This window comes from Talpa occidentalis, unplaced genomic scaffold (assembly GCF_014898055.3).
Source record: "Talpa occidentalis isolate TD23 unplaced genomic scaffold, MPIMG_talOcc4v2.1 talOcc4.11, whole genome shotgun sequence".
NCBI lineage: Eukaryota > Metazoa > Chordata > Mammalia > Eulipotyphla > Talpidae > Talpa > Talpa occidentalis.
Window position 1 is genome coordinate 8,617,816 of NW_023601104.1, and position 24,436 is coordinate 8,642,251.

The 24,436-nt window shown below is 41.3% G+C and overlaps 1 long non-coding RNA gene across 2 annotated transcripts; it reads left to right on the forward strand.

Annotated features, from left to right (window-relative positions):
• Window positions 1–8: 8 nt before the first annotated feature.
• Window positions 9–24,436, forward strand: LOC119238470 (uncharacterized). 2 transcript variants are annotated; one of them, XR_005123582.2, is made up of 4 exons: window positions 9–46; window positions 19,071–19,257; window positions 22,894–23,106; window positions 24,128–24,436. It is a non-coding gene; the product is annotated as an uncharacterized LOC119238470 (long non-coding RNA). The 2 variants fall into 2 exon arrangements; XR_005123583.2 differs by having other exon boundaries at window positions 22,899–23,106.

Genomic DNA, 24,436 nt, shown 5'->3' on the forward strand with positions numbered 1-24,436 from the left:
AAAGAAAAGTTTCTGGCTTTAACTACCGCATCAGAAGAAATTGTTGGTGAGTGAAATTTATCTTTATTTTTTATCTCAGAGCCATAGACTATTTAAAGTAAAATTAGCAATTCAAGTATCGTTTCTCTTTTCTCTGTGAGTTTAACTCTTCTTTCGGAGCAATGATCACATGTGGTAGGATTATATGGGTCTCCCCTGAGCTTGCATGTGCTTCAGTCTTCAAGGGTGAGAGGCTAGGACAGTAGCAAGCAGGAAATGGACAGTGTGTCTGTTCTGACCTTACTTTCTGGGTGTCTCAGATGCCTCGAACACCGAGCTTATGCAGCGTCCCCTGACTACCTCGGGTCTTCCCTTGAGGCTTCTCACTCAGTCTTCTGCAGCCCCTTTTCCAAAAGTTCATTGCTTATTGAAGTCCTATTTCCGGCCCTCTTTCAGCCCTGTTTTTCAAGACCCACTAATTCATTCTGCACTTATCTTTCTAATTCCCTTGTGTGATGATACATTTGTGAATTTTCCCCTCCTCCTTCCCTCTCTTTCTCTTCCTACTTCTTCTCTTCCTCCCTTCTTCCCTAACCTTCCCCTCTTCCCCTCCTCTTCCTCCTCCTCTTCTTCCAAAAGTATATGGAGTACCTTTAATTTCCTTAGATAGTGGTAACAATTTTCCGGGTTGGGAGACAGTTGGTATTTTTTGGCAGTACCCTTGGATTCCTCTAGCACATGTAAGTGGTCACCTGGTATTACTTGGTCATTAGACTGACTCCCAGCAGGAGCCTCGATTTCTCTGATAATCCTTAAATCTGTTTATCTGATATAAAGTGAATATCTCACATTGTAGAATTGTAAGAACCTGCATCAGGCTACTGCACCTCTTTAGCTTGGGCTTTGATTTGATATGGATGAAATTCCTTCAGTTTGTTCTTTTCTGCATCTGGTATTGGGAGCTGAGCTTTGCTTGGGTGTATCTCTGTGCAGAGGGAGGATGATGCGCGCCAGTTCCCTTGTGTGGTGAGTTCAGTAGTATCCCCTCAAACTTCATGTCCACTTGGAATCTCAGAATGTAACCTTATTTGGAAATACGATCCTTGCAGATGCAGTTAGCTAAAATGAGGTCACATGGGGTTAGAGTAGCTTTAAATCCAGTGGCAGGTGTCCTTATAAGAGAGGGGAAAACAGAAAGATGCAGAGACAGTGGCCCGGGGAAGAAGGCCATGAGAAGACAGAGGCAGAGACTGGAGCGATGTAGCAACAAGCCAAGGGTTTCCAAGGATTTCCTTCAGCCGCTAGAGGCTACAAAGAAGCAAGGAAGAATTCTTCCCTAGAGACTTTGGGCAAGCATGGCCTGCTGTTTTAGATGTCCAATTTCCAGAAATGTTAGGGAATAAATTCACAATGTTTTCAGCCACCCAACCCTTCAGAGCTTGTTACAGCAGTCTTAGGTATCTAATACAACAGATGGTTCCCTCTATCTCAGCGTAGGCACCAGAGATAGGAAGGAGCAACCCTAAATATTGTATCCGCAGCAAAGACCAGTAGAAAATAGGCAGAGCTAGACCTGTGGCTCCAGTTAAGCTGCTCCAGCGATCTCCCACCAAATGCAGTCACCTTAGTTGTGGCCTCATTCATGGTAGACTGAGACAAATAGTTCTTGCTGGGTCCCTCAAATTACTGATCCTGAGAATCAAGAACATAATAAAATGATCATTGTTTCATGCCACAAGGTTTTAAGAAACTTTTAATTTTGAATTAATTTTAAACTTGTACAGAAGCTACAAAATAAACCACAAGAGTCCTATATAATTTCCACCCAGCTTCTCCTGAAGTTAACCTCTTCTGTCACCGTAGTACAATGATCAAAAGGTAGAAATTAACACTGGATATGATACTGTTAAACTTGTTAAAATTTCACCAGTTTTTGCATTAATGACCTTTTTATTTTCTAGTATCCTATTCAAGATTCCCATATTGCCTTTGTTTGTTGTCACAAGTCCTTTGTCTTTGTCAGTCTGTAGTGGATCCTCAGTCTTTCATGATTTTGACATGTTTGGAGAGTCTAATCAGTTATTGTGTAAAATATCCCTCAGTTTCAGTTCATTTGATATTTTCTCTTGATTAGATAGAGGCTATGCATTTGGTGAAGGATACCGCAAAGTTATGTGTCTTATCAGTCAGTTGCCCTTTGGTTCCCTAATGCTGATGTATCTTGTTACTGGTCATCTTAACCTGGAAAACATGCTTCAGGTGGTACTACTGACTTTCTTCACTGTAAAGTAAGTATTTTTCCTTTTGCAATGAATAAATACCTTGAGGGAGACACTCTAAGACTGCATGATATCCTTTTTTCTCCTCAAAATTTGCCCACTGATTTTAGCATCTGTTGCTAGATCTTGCCTGCAGTATTTGTTACTGTATGCCACTAAATTATAGATGATTTAAAATGCAACAGTATATAATGGGAATGATTTACATCAGCATCATGTTAAATGGTTGTCTATTCACTGTATGGGTGTATTCTCATTTGTTTAACTGGCACCCTGCTGTTAAACATTTAGATCATTTCTTTCGTTTTTTTAATGATACATAATGCTGGAATAACATCCTTAGATGGTGATTCCATTACTACCTTCTATGGTAGGCAGACATCCCCCACAGCCCCTGAGAGCTATCCAAGCCAACTCACTAGAAGCTGTGAATGTAATCTTCTGTGGGGAAGGGTCTTTGCTTATGTGATTAAGGTAAGGATCATAAAATGAGCAGATAATCTTGGAATATGAATGTAGGGCCTAAATCCCACCACAGATATCCTTACAAGGAAGGGACAGAGAGAGATGAGTCACACAGAGGAGGAGAAGGGGATGTAAAGATGAGGCAGAGACTGCAGTGATGTGGTCTCAGCCGCAAGGATGCTGGCCACCACCCGAAACTGGATGGGGCAAGGAGCAGAGTGTCACCAAGGACCCTTGGGGGAGTGTGGCCTTACTGACACCTTGATTTCAGATTTCTCGCCTCCGGAACCGTGAGAATGACTTCCAGTGTTTTCAGCCACCAAATTTGCGGTCATTTGTGATAGCAGCTCTAGAAAGGGAATGCCTCTTTGAATAAATTCCTGCCAGGAGAAACTACTTTGTTAAAGGGGTTGGACTGTTGAAAGATTTTTATCTGTATTTGTTATAGGACACAGTCTCTTCTGCAGCTTCTCCTCTTCCTGCTCAGCTCCACCCTCCCTTGGGTGGGGCAGGGAACCTCCCCCTTGCCTGGGGACCACCCTGTTACATATTGACTCATTGAAAGTTTTACTCATGTAGACTCCCAGCAACATAGTATCTGAGCACTGTTTTCCTCTACCCAGACCACAGTGGGTTTTGTAATTGTGGGAAAGCTTTGTTTATGAAAATGGAATCACAATAATTTTATCTCTGGTTATCAGGGAGGCTGAATATTTATTTTATGACTTATTTGTTCTTTTATAAAGTGAGGTGTTCCTTTTATTGATTTGCAGTCTGTTTTTTTGCTAATTTTAAAAATTGTGTTTATGGAAGGGACATTGTTTTAAAAACACTGTCAATGTAAAAATAAAAACAACACTGTGAATGATTTGGGATCTAGGTTCATCCCTTTCATATGTATATTACCACATCCTACTCACCACCAAAGTACCCATGTTCCTTCCCCATAGTCCTTCCCCCAGCAGTGATCCTGAGCCCTCAGCTCTGGTGGCCTCAATCTTAAGGTAAGATTGGTAGGGTTTGTTTTGGTTTAGTTGTATCTATTCCTCTACATTTCACCCATGAGTGAAATCAGACAGTGTTTGCCTTTCTTTTGAAGGACTCCTTTCCATATTAAGGGCCCTATAATTTGTCATAAATATCTAAAACATTTTTTCTAACTTTTTTTGTTTTGTGGTATTTGCTTTATGAAGTTAAATTTTTTAAATTAGTCATTTCATGTATGTTATTGCTAATTGTTGCTGTGCTCAAAAAGGCCTATTTATTGAGAACATTTCTATTTATTTATTTCCTTACTGTATTTTTTAAATTGAGGTAATGTTAGTACAACACCATAAATCATTCAGAGCATAGGTTCACACCTCTTCAGATGTACGTTCCCACCCCATGTCCACCATCAAGGCACTCATAGTCCTCCAGCATAGCCCCTCCACACTGTGCTTCCCCACTCCCTACTTGTCCTTTCTGGTAGCCTCAGTTCTGCAGTTAGATCTTTAGGGTTTCATTTAGTTTTTTTTTTTTGTCTATTCCTTTGTTTTATTTCTCTGTATTTCACACATAAGTGACCCAGTCGGATGTTTGTTTTTCTCCTTATCTGTTTATAATCTCTTCCAGTTCCAGCCATGTTGTTGCAATGGCAAGAGTTCATCTTTTTTTTTTTTTTAACTGCTGAGTAGTATTCAATTATGAATATATACCACTTTTGTTCTTGAGGTAACAGTGGATTAGAACATTGTATATGATTTCGAGGTCTAGGATCACACCCTTCAGATGTATGTTATCCTGCCACATCTGCCACCAACACACCAATAGTCCACCATAGTTTGTTGTGCCTCCTCCTCACTTTGCTCTCTCTCTACTCCCTCTGTAGCCTCAATTCTGCAGTCAGATTTCTCGAGTTTGTTTCTGGTTTGGTTTTTTTTTGACCCTTTGTTTTGTTTCTCTATTTTCCACCTGTAAGTGACACATTTGTCTTTCTCCTTCTGACATGTTTTATTTAGCACAATCCCCTCCTGTTCCATCCATGCTACTGCAAAGGCAAGTTTATTATTATTATTATTTAAGATTTATTTATTTATACAAGAATTGGGGTACAGGTCAGAAGTGCGGGAGGGTGAGAGAAATCACCAGAGTCAACGTGGGAGCAGAACAGGCAGACAGACCAAAGACACTGCTGAGGGGAGCAGCGGGTGAGGCAGGAGAGGTCTGCTGCGCCATGTGGGTTCTCCCTGGCTGGTGGGGAATCAAACCGGTGCTGCAGAGGTTGCGGGCAGCTTTGCAGCAGGGCTCTCAACCGCTGCGCCATAGGGAGCCCCTATTATTTTTCATAGCTGAGTAGTCCTTGTGTATATAAACTCCATCATCCGAATCCACTCATCTGTCGTAGGGCACTTTGTTTCTGTAGTTTGGCTATTGTAAATAGTGCTGCAGTGAATATAAGGTGTATATCTAGGAGTGAAATTGCTGGAGCATATGGTTGATCTATTTTCAATCTTTTGAGAAATCTCTCTACTATTTTCCATAGAGGCTGGACCAGTCTACATTCCCACCCATAGTGCAAGAGTCTCTTTGTTGCTATGTCCTTTTCAACACTGTCCCTGGTCTTTTTGATATAAGCCATTTTCCCAGGTGTGACATTATATACCATGTTTTCTTAATCTACTGTGTGTCATTGGGCATTTAGGTACTTTCTTGAAGTTGGCTTCTGTAAATAGTGCTACAGTGAACATAGAAGAGCATGTGTCCCTTTGATGAAGAAATTTTGATTGTTAATTTACTTGGAATTTATTTTGGAGTTGTATGTCAGGTAACATAGACTTTTTTTCAATCTGTTGACTAGTTATAGCAAGACTATGGTTTTTGGTAATCCATCACTTCTCTAACTCTTTGAAAGGCAAATTTTAACACTCACTGATTAGCTATTTCTAAATTTTCTATTTTGTTCCTCTAATATTTATGTCTGTACTGATGTATCATAGTATTTTGATGTATCATAGCATTTTATTAGGGCAGGTATATTGTGGTCTTTCTCAAAAAATTTTTGGAATGACGTGTTTTTTCATAAGCCCATTTTTTTCTCTCTGAGAGTTGTTTAACAATGACTATCTTATTTAAGAAAAATAGACTCCAAATCACTTCTAAACCTATAGCTTATAAAGTGCTTTTTTACTAACTTAAATGTCTACAACCTATTGTGATAACTAGTTTAGAAAAGTATAACTTATACTTTCTTTGATGTCTGTCAGTAATTCTACACCTTCATAAAAGGTTGAGACTATACCTCTTATTCCAAATCAAAACATGGACTGTGTCAGGAATGGGATTCTGTGTGTTATAGCATCTCAGAATATGTAGTTTAGAGACGGGAAACTACGAGCTGATTTCTCTAATGGATAGGGTATTTCTTAGAGGTCACATCTGCTTGTGGTTGACTGTGGGGCAAACCCTGCATGACAGGTTGCTGAATCAGAAGATCCATGTTGACCTTTTCGTATTATCCATTCCAGTCTCAGAGATCACTGCCAAAGGAATTTTTGGTAGTGCTTATTAGATGGTATGAGTTTTGTTTTCAAAAGTTCCTTCACTGAAATAAAATCCAATCTATCAAATAGATTGTTTGTGACATGGATTTTGACTTAACCCTGTGTATTTCTCTGGAGCCGCATGACTACTGTAGATCCTGTAGGCATTTATAGTAATATAGTTTATTACTAATATCCTAACATGGAAATTTGTTGGTGTTAATAAGCTCAAAACTGGAGTTATGAGAAACTTAAAAGCTATCTTTAGAGAGAATCATTTTTTTTACATCATTGTTCATTTTTAAGCAATATTTGCTTCCCCCTCACCCCTCAGGTGTAGTCCCCATAGAGTTTCCTTCCCCACTGCACCCGTGCACCTTCATCTCAGTTCCCTGTGCTCCTCCCTCTCTCCCTCTGAGCCCTCTCCCTCCTTCTTCCCTGCAGAATGTCTCTGATTTATAATTGTCCATTTTTACTTTGTTGTGTTTTGTACTGTTACTATTTTATTACACTGATGTCTTATTTGGTCCCCCTATCTGCCTGCTGTAAGCGAAACCATCTGATATTTTTCTTTCTCCTTCTGGCTCATTTCACTGAACATAATTCCTTCTAGCTCCATCCACATTGCTGTGAATGGCATGAGTTTATCTTTTTTGATTGCTGCATAATATTCCACTATGTATTTATGCTACATCTTCTTGATCCAGTCATCTATTTTTGGGTATTTGTGTTGTGTCCAGGTTTTGCCTATTGTAAACAGGGCTGCAATAAACATGGGGGTACAGGAGTTCATTTAAATCAGTTTTTGTGTCCTTTGGGTAGATCCCTAGGAGTGGAATTGCTGGGTGGTATGGTAGCTCCATTTTTAGTAGACTGAGGAACCTCCAGACAGCTTTCCATTGTGGCAGGACCAGTCTGCACTCCCACCAGCAATGTAGGAGAGTTCCTTTTTCACCACACCCTTGCCAACATTTGCTGTTGCTTGTGTTTTTGCTATGTTCCATTCTTACTGTTGTAAGGTGGTATCTCAACGTGGTTTTAATTTGCAGTTCCCTGATGATAAGGGATATTGAACACTTTTTCCTATGCCTGTTGGCAATTTGCACTTCCTCTTCGGAGAAATGTCTTTTAAGTTCTTCTGCCTATTTCTTGCCTGGATTGTTTATTTTGTTTTTGTTGAGTCCTGTGAGTTCTTTGTATATCTTGGTGATCAGTCCCTTAATAGTTGACTGGAGTGCAACAAGTTTTTTTGAATCAGTGGGGTGGCTCTCTGTTTTGGTTAATGTCTCTTTTGCTATGAAGAAGCTTTTCAGTTTGATGTAATCCCAGGTGTTGATGTTTTCCTTGACCTTCTTTGCTTTGGGTGATGAGTCTTTAAAGATGTTACTGAGATGTATGTCTTGTAGTGCTTTACCTATATTTTCTTCTATGTGTTTTATGGTTTCAGGTCTTATGTCCTGTTCTTTTATCCATTTTGAGTTGATTTTTGTGCATGGTGGGAGGTAGTGGTCTACTTTCATTTTTTTTTTTTTTGCATGCAGTTGTCCAGTTTTCCCAGTACCATTTATTGAAAAAACTGTCCACATTCTATGCATATTCTTTGCTCCTTTGTCAAAGATCAGTTGTTCATGTAAGTGTGGTTTTATTTCTGGGCTCTCTATTCAGTTCCATTGGTCTGTGTGTCTGTTTTTGTGCCAATACCAAACTGTTTTCATTATTATGGCTTTGTAGTATAGCTTGAAGTTTGGAAGTGTGATACCTCCTGTTTCCTTTGTTTTCATCAGTAGAGCTTTGGCTATTTGTGATTTTTTTTGTGGTTCCATATAAATTTCATCGGTATTTGTTCTATTTCTTTGAAGAATGTCATTGAGATTTTTATTGGAATAGTGTTGAATCTGTATATTGCTTTTGGTAGGATGGCCATTTTATTAGTGTTAATTCTTCTAATCCATGAGCACAGGATGTCTTTCCATTTCTTTGTGTCTTCTATTTCTTTTGACTATATTTTATAATTTTCTTTGTATAGGTCTTTCACCTCTTTTGTTAGGTTTATTCCCATGTATTTGACTTTTCTTGTTTTATTTATTTATTTTTAAAAAGATTTATTTATTTATTTATACAAGCACTGGGTTCAGTCAGAGCACGGGAGGGTGAGAGAATTCACCAGAGCCAGAGTGGGGAACAGAACAGGCAGAAGGACCGAAGTACACTGCTGAGGGGAGCAGCGGGCGGCAGGAGAGAGGTCTGTGCGCCATGTGGGACCCTCCTCTGGTGGCCGGGGAGCAGCCGGGGATCGAACCGGTGCTGCAGAAGCTATGGGCAGCTTCTCAAGCCAGCGCTCAGCTGCTGTGCCACCAGGGAGGCCCGACTTTTTTTGTTTTAATTATGAAAGGGATGGTTTTCTTGATTTCTTCTTCTTTAGATTGATTGAGTATAGGAAGGTTTTTTTGTGTTTTGATTTTGTATCCTGTTACTTTACTGAACTGGTTGATTATTTTGAGTAGTTTTTTTGTGGAGAATTTTGAGTTCTTTATGTGTATTATCACATCATCTGCAAATAGTGATAGTTTTACTTCTTCTTTCCTTGTCTGGATTCCTTGTATGTCTTTCTCTTGTCTTATTGCCCTGGCTGGGACCTCCAGTATTATAATGAAGAGCAGTGGTGAGAGAGGACATCCTTGTCTTGTTCCTGATCTCAAAGGAAAGGCCTTCAGCTTTTCACCATTGAGAATAATATTGGCCGTGGGTTTGTTGTATATGGCTTTTATCATGTTAAGGTACATTCCTTCTATCCTGAGAATTTCAAGGGCCTTCATCATAAACGGATGTTAGACATCGAATGCTTTCTCAGCATCTATTGATATGATCCTATGGTTTTTATTTTTCTGTTGGTTGAAGTATTGGATTACACTGATCGAGTTTCATATGTCGAGCCATCCTTGTGCCCCTGGCATGAATCCCATTTGATCGTGGTGTATTATCCCTTTGGTGCATGGTTGGATTCTGTTGGCAAGGATTTTGTTGAGGAGAATCATTACTTTACACATTGTTTGACTAGAGTCTTAATTTTAGATTTCAAATGTCTAGTCTATCATTACGTATTTCAGTGTTTATTGTGTGAAAAGCAGATGGGAGGTGAATGTAAGTTTGATATAAGAAGGACTGGGAATAAGACACTGTTCATTGAACCAAATGCCTATTGCCCTTTGTTCTTGCTACTGTCTCTGTGATTAGCTCACACTTGAGCAGTTCACTCTAATGAAGAAACAATGTTATTATATTCCTAGTTATTTCAGATTTAATTAGATTTTAATGGCTTTTTAAATGGAAAGCAAATTCCTTAGTGATATTTCCAGCTGATACTTCACATGTATTTAGCAGTCATTTATTGCCACACTTTTCTGAGTTTCAAAATCTTGAAAACTGAGAGATTGTATTTACTTGATATGAAATTATTCATCTAAATATACTTTTCACAAACATTAGGCATAATTATCTCCTTTTCCCAAAAGAGGAAGCTTTTGGAATCTTCAGTTTAACAACATTATTATTAGCAGAGTATTTTCATTGCATGTGTACAGAAATGAATATGAATTCAAGAGTTCAATTTGATCACATAGAACTGATTTTTTAAAAAGTCTCATAGTTTTAATATTGCAGCATAGCAGCAGGTTATAAGATGGTGTGAAACTCTGTATCTGTCCAATTCCAAGATTTATTATTTTTCATGTTACTTACCAAACTTTGGTGGCTGTCCTTCTTAATTAAAAATATAAAATTAAAAAAATTATTTGAACACATCATTCCATCATCTTGAATTTTAAGGGATAAAGGCTTATTAGGAAAACAAATATTCTGCTGTTTACCTCCATGATACTTTTTGTTACCATGAAAGTAAAAAGGCTTTGAAAATTGTCCGGTAGATGGCAGCATGTAGTTAAAATATGGACTTTGAAACATCTTATTTGCACTTATAGGTTCAATACACATCTAAAAAGATACCCAAATCTACTTTTTACTTTTCTTCTTATTTTTTCCCCTTTAAACAGGGAGAAAAATTCTTCGGATGAATATTTCTCTTTGTCTCTCCGAAGTCATTCACTTAATTTCTTATTTAAAGGACTTTGGGCTTGTGGCTGCTGAATGTTCAATCTGCTTTCCATGCTGCTAAACACAAAATCAATCCTATTTCCCATCTAACATTACAGATAGCCAATAGAAAAAAAATAACCACAGTGGTACTTAATGTTCAGTTGCGTAGTTTCATTTACAAATAGTAAGCACAAATGAAGCCTTGACTTCAAGAGAAAGATGAAAACCATATTAAATTGACTTTTACCACATTAGACTTTATTATCCGGAAATAATAACCTCAAATTTACTGAGGTTTTTGAAGTAGGCAATTTTGTACTTGCTGGAGATCTCAGAAATTTTTAAAAAGTCTGTCCCTCCTTGGTTTTGAGGCATCAGTTTTATGTTTTCCTAAAGAAAGACTGTGAAAATCATTTACCATACCAGGAGTTTTTCCTTAGTGCTTAGTATTTATCTGATGGAGAGAGAATTCATTGTTCTCTGAGACAAATATACCCAGTGATAGGAGTGTTTGTTGTCAGTGTTTTTGACAGAGGGTATTCTTTTTTTTTTAAATGCAAAAGTTACGAACAAAATATTAGTAAACACAATTTGACACACAGTAAGAAAATAATACAAATGATCCAATGGGATTTATTCTAGGAATTGCAAGTCTGGTTGGGTGACCCATTATAATCATATATCACAGTGTATCAATTTTCTATGACTGATAACAAATTTGGTGACTTAAAACAACAGAAATTTATTCTGTCCCAGTTCTCACAGTCCAGATGTCCAAACTCAAGGTGCTAACAAATTGCTCCCAGTGCAGCCTGGGGTGGCAGAATCTAATTCTTTCCTTTTCTAGGTTCTGGTGTCTGTCATATTCTTTCACATTCTTGGGTGTGTGAGTATTTCACTCCAATTTCTGCCTCCATCTTCACATTCCCCGCTCCTCTATGTGTATCTAACCTCCGTCCTCTCTTTTATTGAGTTAATATTGATTTACAACACAGTATCTGTTTTAGGGGATGGTAGGGTAAAGCCTCATACCTGTTCAAATGTATGTTACCCTACCATGGCCACCAGGAGACTCTAAATAACCCCCACCATCGTCCATTCTAGTGCATTGGGCCCCTCCGCCCTCGGCTCCCTACCCTCTACCTTCCTCCTCTGCAGTTAGATTTCTAGGTTTGTTTTGGTTTAGTTTTATGTTTCTTTGTTTTGTAGCTTTGTATTCTATATACGAGTGAAGTCATCCTGTATTTTTCTTTCTCCTGACTTTATTTTGTGTTTCATAATCCTCTCCAGTTTCATCCATGTTGTCACAAAAGACAAAATTTCATCTTTTTTGACTGCAATGGAGTAGTCTTCCATTTTGTGTCTATACCACCTCTTCTGTTTTCTTTTTCCTTTTTATTTATTTCATTTTTCTTACATCATTATTCATTTTTGTACAATAATTGATTTCTCCCCTCGAGTGTAGTCTCCATAATTCTTCCACTATCACAGCAACCATGACCTGTCACCACAGTCCCTTGTGCTCTCCCCTCCCATGTCCATCCTCTCCCTTCTCTCTCCTTGCTGTGTGCCTTGGCTCTCTTATACACATCTATCTTCACTTCTCTGCTGTTGAGTGTTGAGGTTATTTCATAATTTGGCTCTTGTGAATAGTATTGCAGTGAATGTAGAAGAGCAAATATCTCTTCAAAGTAATGTTTTTGCATTCTTTGGATTGGTATCTAAGAGTGGAACTGCTATATCATGATATTTGTATTTTTAATATTTTGAGAAATATTGCTTTCCATACTGCTTTCCATGGGATTAGTATATGGTCCCATCAGTGCCCTGTGAGGGTTCTATTTTCTCCACACAGTTTCCTGCACTTGTTTCTGTTTTTTTGAATAAGGACGTTCCCATGGTGTGAGGTAGTATCTCATTGTGGCTTTGATTTTCATTTCCCTGATGATTAGTGATGAGCATCTTTTCATTTGCCTGTGAACCACAGACACTTGCAGAAGTGGCTGTCAGAGATCTTCTGCCCGTTTTTAACGTTTTGTTTCCTTGTTGAGTTTGTGTGAGTTCTCTATAGATATTAACCTCATGTAGGATGTATGATGTGCAAATATTTTTTCCCATTCAGTGGTGTGTCTGTTTTACTGATAGTTAGAAAGACATTTGTGATGGCACTTAGGATCCACAGGATAACCCATGATAATCTCTTTGTCTCTAAGTCCTTAATCATACCATCAATAAATCCTCTTGCAAATAATGTGTTATTCACAGGTCCAGACCTTAGGGCTTATCTTTGGGAGATGTTACCAGCCCCCCATTATTCACCCACTGATACTCAAGGAGTCAGATGCAGCCTATATGCGAAATACTATTCCTCCCATCCCCCGATGCTCAGAGGTCATGACAGCATCTACCTAGTCCAAAATGTCATCATTTCAAGAGTTACAGGTCACATCATCTAAATTATCCACATTAGGTTTATGTGATGAGTTTATAAGACACTGGGTACTAATCACTCTGGGACAGAATTCCTTCCCATCTGTGGATCTGCGAAGCTATAAATCAAGTTATCTGCTTCTAAAGTTCAGTAATAGGCTTAGAACAATAGTTGTAGAGATTTCTGTTCTAAACTGAAGAAGACTGAAGGAAGAAAGTGGTTACCCATAGAACGTAATTTCAAAGTATAACAGGGCGGGTTCCACTAGGTTTGAAGACAATAATCTGACAATAATCTCATAAGGGTTATTTATTTGTTGATTTAGTCTTTGTCACTTTTTCCTCCTGTACTTCTAGCTCGGAATTTATAAGTGAATATAAACACAAAACAGTGTTGCCTTAACCAGATGTCTCAGTATCTGTGAATACTGTAAATACTTTTCTGTCCAATTCAGTTGCATATTTCTGCTCTTGGGTGTAAAGATGAACTATTCCAGGAAAATATGGTAGTTGCTTTCTGCTCTCATTGTAGAGGAGTGAGAGAGAAAAATCCAGTGTGCCATGAGCACAGTTAAACATATTTGGTTTTTGACCTCTATAGGGCTTTCAGCATTGCTTAGCAATCCTTTTGAATTCTCTGAAGTAGCTGTTCCAAGTTATCAGCATGTATTACTATTTCACCTTCCATGCTCTCCCACAAACCCTTCATGCTTTCAGTGTAACTGGTCAAGAGAAAATGGATAGACTGTATGGGAGCCCCTTCCATGTTCTTTCCTTCTGTCTCTAAACTGTGCCTAATCGTGCTGGCCTCCACCCCATATCCCTCTTCCTTTAGGGGGAAGATGCTCTTCTCCAAGTACCTGGAGTCTGTATCCTTTGTGAGTTCTCTGTTTTCCTCCTTCTTCCACCCCCTTACTTGCATTGCTGAACCCTCTTCTTGGTCTTGTCTGCTTTCTCTATCTTGGTTAATGGTTTCCTCATTCATCCGGTCTTTGTGATGATTAATTTTATGTGTCAGTTTCCCTAGATCATGGGATGACTAGATGTCTCGTTCGGCATTGTTCCTGGGTGTGTGTCTGAGGGTGTGTCCAGAAGAGACTAGAATTTGAATTGGTAGCAGAGTGTATTACCCTTTCCAGTGTGGGTGGCGTCATCCCATTTGCTGAGCAATTGGACAAAATGATGGAGGGAGGGAGAAGTTGCCCTCTATCTGACTGACTGCCTGAGTTGCGATGTCCGTGTCATCCAGCCCTCAGTAAACTTAAATTTTTTTATTAATTCTAATTGCCTTTAGTTGTTTGCTTTGAGTCCTGCTAGTTTATGATCACCTGGAAATAGTTAATTTTTTGTGTCCTTTTCAGTAGTATTCCTATTCTGAAAATTATAAGGACTTAGTGTTGAAATTTATTGAACACATGATTAAGATATCATAAGGATTTTCTTTAGTGACAAGCTTATTAACTGTTTTAAAATGAATATATTTAAATAATAAATGAGTTACTACTGGGCCACTCTATCTTGGCTAGGGAAGGTTGTTCTTGTAACTTAGTACCAACTTTGAGTTGTTGAATTTATTCAGAATTTTTCCATATGTATTTATAAGTGTTTGTGTGTGATTGTGTATGTGCATGTCTATGCATGTTAATGGTGTTGGGGGTTGAAGTGGGGTTTCATCAGGAGCTCTTTCAGTTGCTTCCTCTATCTTTCATTCTGATGAGTTTTGTCATTGGTGGTGAGAACTTCCTTACACTCTGGGACTACAGGATGCTTCAGGGTCATCTTCTGATTTCCTACCTGAGTCCTTTTTTACAGAATGGTGTTAGAAGCCAAGATCTGGATGCTAGTTGTGCTTGTTGCTACTTGGAAGGAAGGAAATATTTGCATATATATACAAAACCATTAAACAAACACATATCTGTATATATTTTGTGTAACCATTTGTTTATGTTAAGCTAACCACGACCTCATCTGATGTCTCTGATTTTATTAGCACACGATCATTTTAGTCTTTCCCCTTTGCCAATCTGTAACTTTCAGTGCAACAGTGAGAAACTTGATTCTCACCATCTGCCATCTATTTACTTAATTGTTCAGTTATACCATATGTGTAGAGTGATATCAAATTGTTAGCCTGTACCCCATAGGAAATAACTCACTGGCATATAATGTCACATGCAGGTTCTATTGCTTTTAACTTGCAGATGCACTCATCTCCAGTTGCTGAAGGTGAGCATATTTCTCCTCCATCCCCTTCAGTGAGATTGTTTCACCCATTTCTAATATATTTGCATTGTTTTGTCACTTTTACATTCCATCCTGGGATAACCTGACATTCTGAATAGTTTTTTGAAAATTTGAATATATTAAGGTTCATTCTCTGTCCTAGGAGGTTACAGATTTTCAGAAATGCATCGTGTCATGTGAATACCATTATGTCACACAGAAATGTTTGATCACCTTAAACATTCCTGATGTGAATTTCCAATCCTTTTCTTCTCCCTAAACCCCTAACCCCACTGATCTTTACATTGTATCTATATTTTGCCTTTTCCAGAATGTTATGTCATTGCAGTCACAGAGCAATGTAGCCTTTGCTACAATTGGTTCCTTTTACTTAAGATGCATTCATGCCTTTCTGTGATTTGATATGTTATTTCTTTTCAGTTTTTCATTAGGATTCAATTTCTCTTCTATTCTTGAATAAACCAAGCATATCCAGGTATATATCTCTTGATTTTACAAAGTGACACACTAAATGAGTTAAGGAAAGCTAAGAATTAACTATTTTTAAAAATTTTTTCTTTATTTCCTGACCCCAGTGATTTTACTTTTGCATGAAAACTTATTCCAATGCCGTGTTACCTTGTTTCAGATCACAAAATGAGATGGAAAATTTCCCAGTTTGTTTTACAAACTAGTAAAACGCTCACTTCCTAAATTAGATTTAAATAGCATACTGTTGTGACCAGTGCCATTTGTAAGTTTTGAATTTGAAGTTTAATTTTTTTTGAAGATTGATTTATTTTTATGCATATAAGAACTGGGGTACAGGCCAGAGGTGAAGGGGGTGGATTCATCAGAGACAGTAAGGAACAGAACAGGCAGACTGACTGAAATACACTTCTGTGGGGAGCAGCAGGCAAGACAGGAGAGGTGTGCTGCACCATGTGGGTAGTTCCCTGGCCAGCTGGGGAACTTGGGCTGCAGAGGCTGCAGACAGCCTCATAGTGCTGTGCTATAACCCCTTGCGCCACCAGGGAGGCCCTTGAAATTTAATATTGTATTAATAGGAGTATTTAAAATACGAGAGAGGAAGAGGAAATCTCCAAGTCATCCTTATAGACGAGGAACACAAAAGGATGTCATGCACTCATGCTGCGAGAGTCACATGATGTTCCACACTTAGAACGATGGCTTCTCTCTTCAGATACAGAGGGAAACTCTGACCTCACAGGGATCAAGAGAATGAAACCGAGCAAACCTGTGGTTTGGCTCAGTTGGTGGGACCTCACCTTATGCTTAGGACTGCAGAACAGGACCCAAAGGGAAACGCAGCGTGAGACAGTAACAGGCCTTATTGACACAGGAAGAAAGACCGAGAATTCACTGATTGGCACATGGTCTGATGCTGCCTGTCCTGCCCAGAGAGCATCCTCTGCTCAGAGACCAAGGCTCACGCAAAGCTGTGCATGGCATATAGGTGAGCTTTTCCGCAGACATGCCTCCCACCGGTGATTTAACTGTCAAAGCCCCAGCTGTATAACTGCTCAAGTGCCAGCGGTTTAACTGCCAAAAGCCCAGCAGTTTAACTGCCAGAAGCTTAGCAGTTTATCTGTTCCAAACTCCAGCAGCTTAATTACCCAAAAGCCCAGCAGTTTTAAGTAGCCGAAGTTCAGCAGTTTTAACTACCCACAGCTGAGTAGTTTTAACTACTCAAAGCCTAGCAGTTTATCTGGTCAGAAGCCTTAGCTGTTTAACTGGTCAAGAGCTTCAGCAGCATAACTACACCCAGAATGCCAGCAGTTTAACTGCCCAAAGCCTCAGCTCTGCTCCTGATTCCCATCAGCCCCTGCTCAGGACACGGGGTTTGAAAAGCTCTCCCTTCTACCATCGGTTTGGCTGTGCGCATTGGCTCGGAAAGTTGGTCCTCAGTGTTCTTCTTACAAGAAGTTGCTGGCTATGGCTCTGAAACAGGCTCTGGCTCTGGCCCGCTCGCTGACTCTGCACCTCTCCTGGCACAGGCTGCATCTCTGGCTTGGTCTCTCTTCCTCATCTCTCAAAACCTTTTCATACCAGAGAGGAAAGGCACTGGGGACATATCATTGATCTTGGCCAGAAACTCCAGCACTTTCATCTTGCTGGTTTTAGTGTGGGCCCTGAGGTCTCACAGGAACTCATAATGTGCGGGATCACTGTTGGACACTTGCTGGTTCTCTAGGTACTGTTCCTCTCCCCAGTAACTCTTGGTAATGAGCTTCCTGGGTTCCCCATAGATGAAGTGCTTCATCCCAGCATACATGCCTGTCACATTCAGCACTTCCCAGATGTCTTCCTCAGGGGCACTGTTGCCATCCATGAAGATCACACCCAGGGTATTTGTCTGGAGGCCCGTCTTGGGCATGCTCTGCTCACATCACTGAGGGTGAGGTCCAAGGTGTTTCCAGGACCTAAGAGTGGCCGCTGGGGTCAACTTCATGTCAGTGCCAAGCAGTAGCCGCCTGCACTCAGAGGCTTGGCTGAACATCACAGGAAAGAGGTCCTGATAATTTTTGATGATACCATTCAGCATTTGTGCCTTTGTGGGTGGCTCCTTTGTGTGAAACTTGAGGAGCAGAAACTCCACCAGTTCACCCACATTCTCATTGATGGCATCACTGAACACGCACTTGGTGTCTGGCAGGGCCTGTGAAGTACTTGGCCCTTCCTCTTCTGGGATGCTGGAGCACTGATCTGATTTGATTGGTGAAGTGGCAGCCACCGCGATGGGGAGAAGCAGACTCTCTGAGGACGTGGGAGAGGACTTGGCAATTTGGCAGCAACAGAAACCTCCTCTGCAGTGCCTTGACTCCTGGCTGGCTCTGGGCTTACTCTGATCTGTGCCCTAAGGACTTGTGCCTGACCGTGGCCTTCACCTCCTGGTTCCTGGCACCCCTGATTTCAGGCAGCCCTGCTGCACCTGCTGATGCCTGGCAGGACTTCTGTTTACCAGAGGCTGCCCTCGCCAAAGGACAGTCTCGTCTTAATGAGGCGTCAAAGAAATGAGGGCGTACCACAGCATGCAGCCACATGCTCCCTGTGCTCTTCTGACTTGACTCCCGGCGGGACTTCTGCCATGCCTCTGCGGACGCGAGGCTGGGCTCCATCTTCGGATTTCCTTCTGTTGCTGAGTAGTATTTCATTCTGTGGGTGTACCACAGTGTTATGCCTTCACCTGTTGAAGGTAACTTCAATTCTAGTCTTTGGTGATTAGAAATAAAATCACTTTAAACAGTATATGCAGCTTATTTGTGGACATAAAATTTCAATTTCTTTAGGTAAATAGCAGAATTGCTAGATTATGTGGTGAGAGTGTTTAACTTTGTAAGAACTGCTTGTATCTTTTTGCGTTCCTGCCAGTAGAGAATGAGGCTTCCTGGTGCTCCGCATCCTTGCCAACAGTTGGAGTGTTTTTACGTTTTCGCCATTCTCACAGGTCTACCACGGTTCCTTATGGTTGTTTTAATGTGCGTGTGCACTTTTCTGAGGACAAGTGGTGTGGAGTATCTTTTCAGATGCTCATCTTCAGAGTGAGTGTATATTTTCTGTGTAGATCATTTGTCCATTTTAAACATTGTACTTTTTATGTTAAGGATATTTTGGATATCCAATATGTGCTTTTCAGGTACTTTCTCCTAGTCTGCATCTTCCCCCACCCCCCATTCTCTTAGTGATGTCCTTGCAGATAGAAATTTTTAATTTGAATAAACTTCATTTATCCATTTTTTCTTTCCTGGATCATGTTTTGGTGTTATATATAAAAACTGGTCCCCAAACCCAAGGTCTAGTAGAATTTCTTTCTCCTATGATTGCCTTTAGGGCTTTATAGGTTTGCATTTTTTTTTTTTTATTTCAAAAGCAGGTTTATTAGGAAAAGGCTAGAAGAGTACACTTGCTTGGACACAGCAGGCAGGCAGAACTGCTGTAGGTTTGCATTTAACATTTAGGTATAATACAGTGTCAGCTCATTTTTTTAAGGTTTCATAGTGCTAGAATTTTTTTATTCTGCAAGCAGTACAGTATAGCACTTTTGTCCCTTGTCTTCCAGGTCTACCTAAAAGATGGATTCATTTCCCCTCCTAACACTTTCTCTCAGAAAGAGCAGCAAGTTAATGTTGATTAGAAGGCCCAGAAATCGTCACGAAATACAGACCAAGAGGGATGCACTGAAAAACAAACATGATTTGAGGAAATACATACACCTGGAAATAATACAGAACATTGTCCACATTCCAGTAAGGAACACTTCTTTTTCTTTCTTTCTTTTTTTTTTAAACGATTTATTTATCTATACAAGCACTGGGTACACTCAGAAGCGTGGGAGGATGAGAGAATTCACCAGAGCCAGAGCTGGGAACAGGCAGACTGATGAAATACACTGCTGAGGGGAGCAGCGGGCTCAGCAGGAGAGGTCTGTGCACCACGTGGGACCCTCGCCAGCAGCCGGGGATGGAACCAGCACAGCAGTAGCTGTGGGCAGCTTCTCAGCCCCGCGCTCAACCGCTGTGCCACCAGGGGAGGCCCAGGAACACTTCTTTTTCTTTCTGAGAAACCCCACTTGAAAATTTGTGAACAAGAGAAATGACTAGGATTTAGCATTTCATTTGCATTTTCAGTGTATCATATTGTGCGAAGATAAGGGTGCTTCTTTATATGCTCAACAGCACAATGAACCCGGTTGCTCTTATTATGCCTTCAAAGTCCCCACTGAAGAAATCCTTAATCTATTGACAGTGAGGGGACGGTGTGTCTAACAATCATTTATTAATGAGTGTCAGGACTGCACTGCTTTGTTTTTATTTTCTCAAGTAGTTTTTTTAAATGTATTTTTTACATCATTTTTCTTTTTTGCACATTGTATGCATTTTGATCTTGGTTAAATTCCCCATTAATTCCCACCCTAATCCCTCCTCTTCTCCTCCCCCCATGCCAGTAGTGTGTCTCTTCTATACTTGCTTGTTGATTTGATTTTTACTTTTGCAATTAGTATTTTTCCTGGTCCCTTATTTAGGGATTTTCTCAGTTCACACTCTGAGTGAGTCCATCGTGTATTTTTCTTTTTCTTTCTGGCTTATTTTATGATCATGATTCCTTCCAGCTCCATTCATGTTGCTGCAAATTGCATGAGTTTATTGTTTTTGAATGTTGAGTGATATTCCATTGTGCATGTGCACCACATCTTCTTGGTCCAGTCATCTATTTTCGGGCATTTGGGTTGTTTCCATACTTTACAATTGTAAATAGTGCTACTGTAAACATAGGGGTACAGGTGCGATTTTGAATTAATGATCTGTGTTCCCTGGGTAAATACCTAGGAGTGGAATTGATGGATCACATGGAAGCACCATCTTCAGCAGATTGAGGAATCTCCACACAGCTCTCCATAGTGGTTGGACCAGTTTGCACTCCCGCCAGCAGTGCAGGAGAGTTCCTTTTTCTTCACATCCTCGCCAACATTTGTTGTTGCTACTTTTTTTAATATGTGCCATTCTCACTGGTGTAAGATGGTATCTCATTGTAGTTTTGATTTGCATTTCCCTGATTACAAGTGATGCTGAACATTTTTTCATATGCCTGTTGGCCATTTGCATTTCCTCTTTGGAGAAGTTCCTTTTTAGCTCTTCAGCCCATTTTTTTCTGACTGGATTATTTACTTTTTTTTATTTACTTGTTTTTGTTGAGTCTTCAGCTCCTTTTAGATTTTTGTGATCAGTCTTTTATCATTAGTGTTGTGTGCAAAAATTTTCTTCCATATTCTTTGCTCCTTTGTCAAAGATTAATTTTCCATATAAGTGTGGTTTTATTTCTGGGCTCTCTATACAGCTCCATTGGTCTGTGTGTCTGTTTTGGTGCCGATACCAAACTGTTTTCATTCTTATGGCTTTGTGGTATAGCTTGAAGTTTGGAAGTGTGATACCTCCTTCCTCCCTTGTTTTCATCAGTAGTGCTTTGGCTATTTGTGGTATTTCATGGTTCCATATGAATTTCATCAGTATTTGTTCTATTTCTTTGAAGAATGTCATTGAAATTTTTATTGGAATAGTGTTGAATCTGTATATTGCTTTCGGTAGGATGGCCATTTTAATAATGTTAATTCTTCCAATTCATGAGCAGGGGATATCTTTTCATTTCTTTGTGTCTTCTTCTATTTCTTTTAACAGAGTTTTATAATTTTCTTTGTATTGGTTTTTCACCTCTTTTGTTAGGTTTATTCCCATTATTTGCTTTTTTTTTTGTTTCAGTCATAAAAGGGATGGTTTTCTTGATTTCTTCTTCTTCAGATTGATTGTTTGTGTATAGGAAGGCTACTGATTTTTGCATGTTGATTTTGAATCCTGCTACTTTACTGAACTGGTTGATTATCTTGAGTAGTTTTTCTGTGGAGTTTTTAGTTTTTTCTATGTATATTATCATACTGTCTGCTAATAGTGATAGTTTTACTTCTTCTTTCCCTATCTGGATTCCTTGTATGTTTAGACATACATATTGACACCGATTTGGACTGTGAGGCAATTCTAAAAGGAAGCCACCAGGTTAAAATAAAGCAAAAAAACTCAATGTGGCTGATGATGTAAACCTTTGACATTGTAGTTGACACTTGCCATTTGAAGCACTTTGAATTATCACTTAAAACAAAGCTTCCCTAATCAAAACTGTTTGAATCTATTTCCTGATGGAGAGTGAGAAAGTGTTCACATGTGAAAAGGCAAGGTGACATTTCAAGTGTACTGTTCTTTAGAATGTTCTTGTTTGAGGACTGGTTTGGGTCAGTCAGCAGCATTCTTCCTATAAACAGAACTGTCTCAGGAGCTGAAGACACAACATAGGTGGAAATTCCATTGTAGCGTGAAATTCTGAAAATGTGTTAGTATGATTTAGGTGCAGATAACACTGCGAAGGGAGGAGAGAATGTGGTTCAGGACAAAATGTGCAGCCCCCGCCGGCAAGGCGGTCAGAAGTGACATGTGGGTTGGAGCAAAGGAAGGTCAGAGAGGTGGTAGGGGCAGACATGGGGGGAGGGATTCTGCAAGAACAAGAGCAAAGACCCCAGGTGGCAACAGGATGTGGCATAAAGAAGGGCACCCAAATGCCCCCAAATAGACGACTAGATGAAGAAGATGTGGTACATATACACAATGGAATATTACTCAGCAATCAAAATAGATACTCATGCAGTTTGCAGCAATAAGGATGGAGCTGGAAAGGATCATGCTCAGAATCAAAACAAGGGGGTGGGAATTGTATGGGGAATATAACCAAGATGAAAATGCATGCACTGTGAAAAATGAAAAATGATGCAAAAATATATATGTAAAAAAGGACAGCTCACCTAGGAGGGCTGGAGACAGGGCAAGGAGGTGGGGACGGGCAGGGCTGAGACCAGCGAGGGCAGTGAAGGCTGTCAAAAGGGGTTTTTGTGATGTTTCAAGCTCAGTAAGGCCACGGTAAGGCTTGAGGCAACCGAACGAATGAGGTGATTTATACTCTCACTCTTCAACTGGCTGCGGCATGGTGGATGTTTAAGGAAGGCGGGAGTAACCAGTGAGGAGCCTCAGTCATGGCCCAGTGACTTGCAGCCATCCCAGGCTGGTGGGTTCATTGTCAGTTCTCAAAGACGAGAGAGAATGAGGAGCCTTCCGTGGAGTTTTGCAGTCCCTTAAGGCTGAGACGGGTCATGGACACAGGCGGGCTACAGAGCACGAGACTCCCCCTCTGTGAGACGCAGAACAGCAGCTCCCCTCCGGCCAGAGTAGCTGGGGCGGGTGGACATCTATGGCTGTGAGGTGGCCATGGGGGTTTGAGAGAAAACTGGAATGGGCATTGGAGTCAGCAACTGAAACGGAAGTGGCCGTGACCTCTCTGTGTGGCAGCTCAGGAGCAGCAGCAGTTGGCAGGAGGGAGCAGTACAACCTCTGACGGCCACTGATGGGTCAGGTTCCCCACATGGAGATGGACCAGCGGGAACCTGCCCTGTGCGCCCTCATGCCCTGGGACAAATGAGGCGCTGGAACAATATCAGAACCGACACCCCTGAGCCAATGCATCTGAGCTTTGGGGCTCTGGCTGCGCTCCAGGCTGCTCAGGTGAGACTTGGTCCTCCGCTGATACTGTACGTGAATGATGGAGGGGTGGGTGGGGGGTGAAAGGAACCTGCAGCCTGAGCAGTAGCAGACCCCCATTGTTCACAAGAACCCACCATTTCCAGAAGCCAGGCAATTCCTGGCAGGACTCAGAGTCACAGCATCTGGACCTGTCCTTTGCAAACCACTGCTCCCCAACCCCAAGTGTGAGCAACAAGCAGATCTTTCTTTCTTTTTTTTTTTTTTTTTTAAAGATTTAATTACACAAGAACTGAGGTACATGCCAGAGGTGCGGGACAGTGAGAAGATTCATCAGAGACAGAGTGGGGAGCAGGACAGGCAGACTGACCGAAATACAGTGCTGAGGGGAGCAGCGTGCGAGACAGGGGCAGTCTGTGATGCCATGTGGGCATCTCCCTGGCAGTCTGGGAATCAAACTGGTGCTGCAGAGGCTGCGGGCAGCTCCACAGCATTGCGCTCAACGCACTGCGCCAACGGCGAGGCCCAGAAGAGATATTTCTAAGTCAGAAATCTCGGTGGGAGCTGACCAGCCCCAGCTGCCCCCAGCCCCTTCTGAGGAGGTCAGAGGGCGTCCCCACAGCACGGGGTGATGGACACACACGGCGTGTCATGCTGCTGGCGACACTCCTGACGGTGAGGGAAGGGGCTCTGCCCTCACCCCAGCAGGCAAGACAGGAGAGCAGCAGACACGGGGAGGAGGGGACCTGCAGGCCGAGCTTTACAGCACCTGCCGACCTGCCAGAGCCGCCCCGGCCTGTGGCCTGCGAGGTGGCCGATGGGCACACTCCGCTCATGGGCACAAACGGGAGAACCGTGTCCCAGAGAGTTTTCAGTGTTAGGATGGGAAGGACGGACTTTGTTGCGTCTCCCGCTGCCAACATTATGGCGTTTATGATGTCGGGTGATGGTGTCGTGTCCTGTGGAGACGCGTCAGGGCTTGAGGGAGTGACTGTGTGGAGAGACCTTTAACAGCCAAAACCCAGGACGGGTTTTCTCGCCACAGAGGAAACGGCCTCGCAGGCGTCCACGGGTTTCTTGAAGTGGGTGAATCTCAGTCTCTGGTAAGTCCTGTCCACACTCCTCTCGGCAGCTGCTTTTTCGTGAAGGCTGAAAAGCCCGGGGCGCCCCTCTGCGAGGGCTGTGGCCTCTGCTCTGACTCCATAAAGAGCCGCTGTGATGTCACCGGCAGAGCCCCCCGGAGCCCTGCCCGGAATGCGGCTGTGGGGGTAGAGCCGGGAGCTGGGACAGTGACTGTGGACCTGGAGGGAGAGGCCGTGTGCTGGTTCATTGGGTTTTCTTTGGGTTTAGTTGT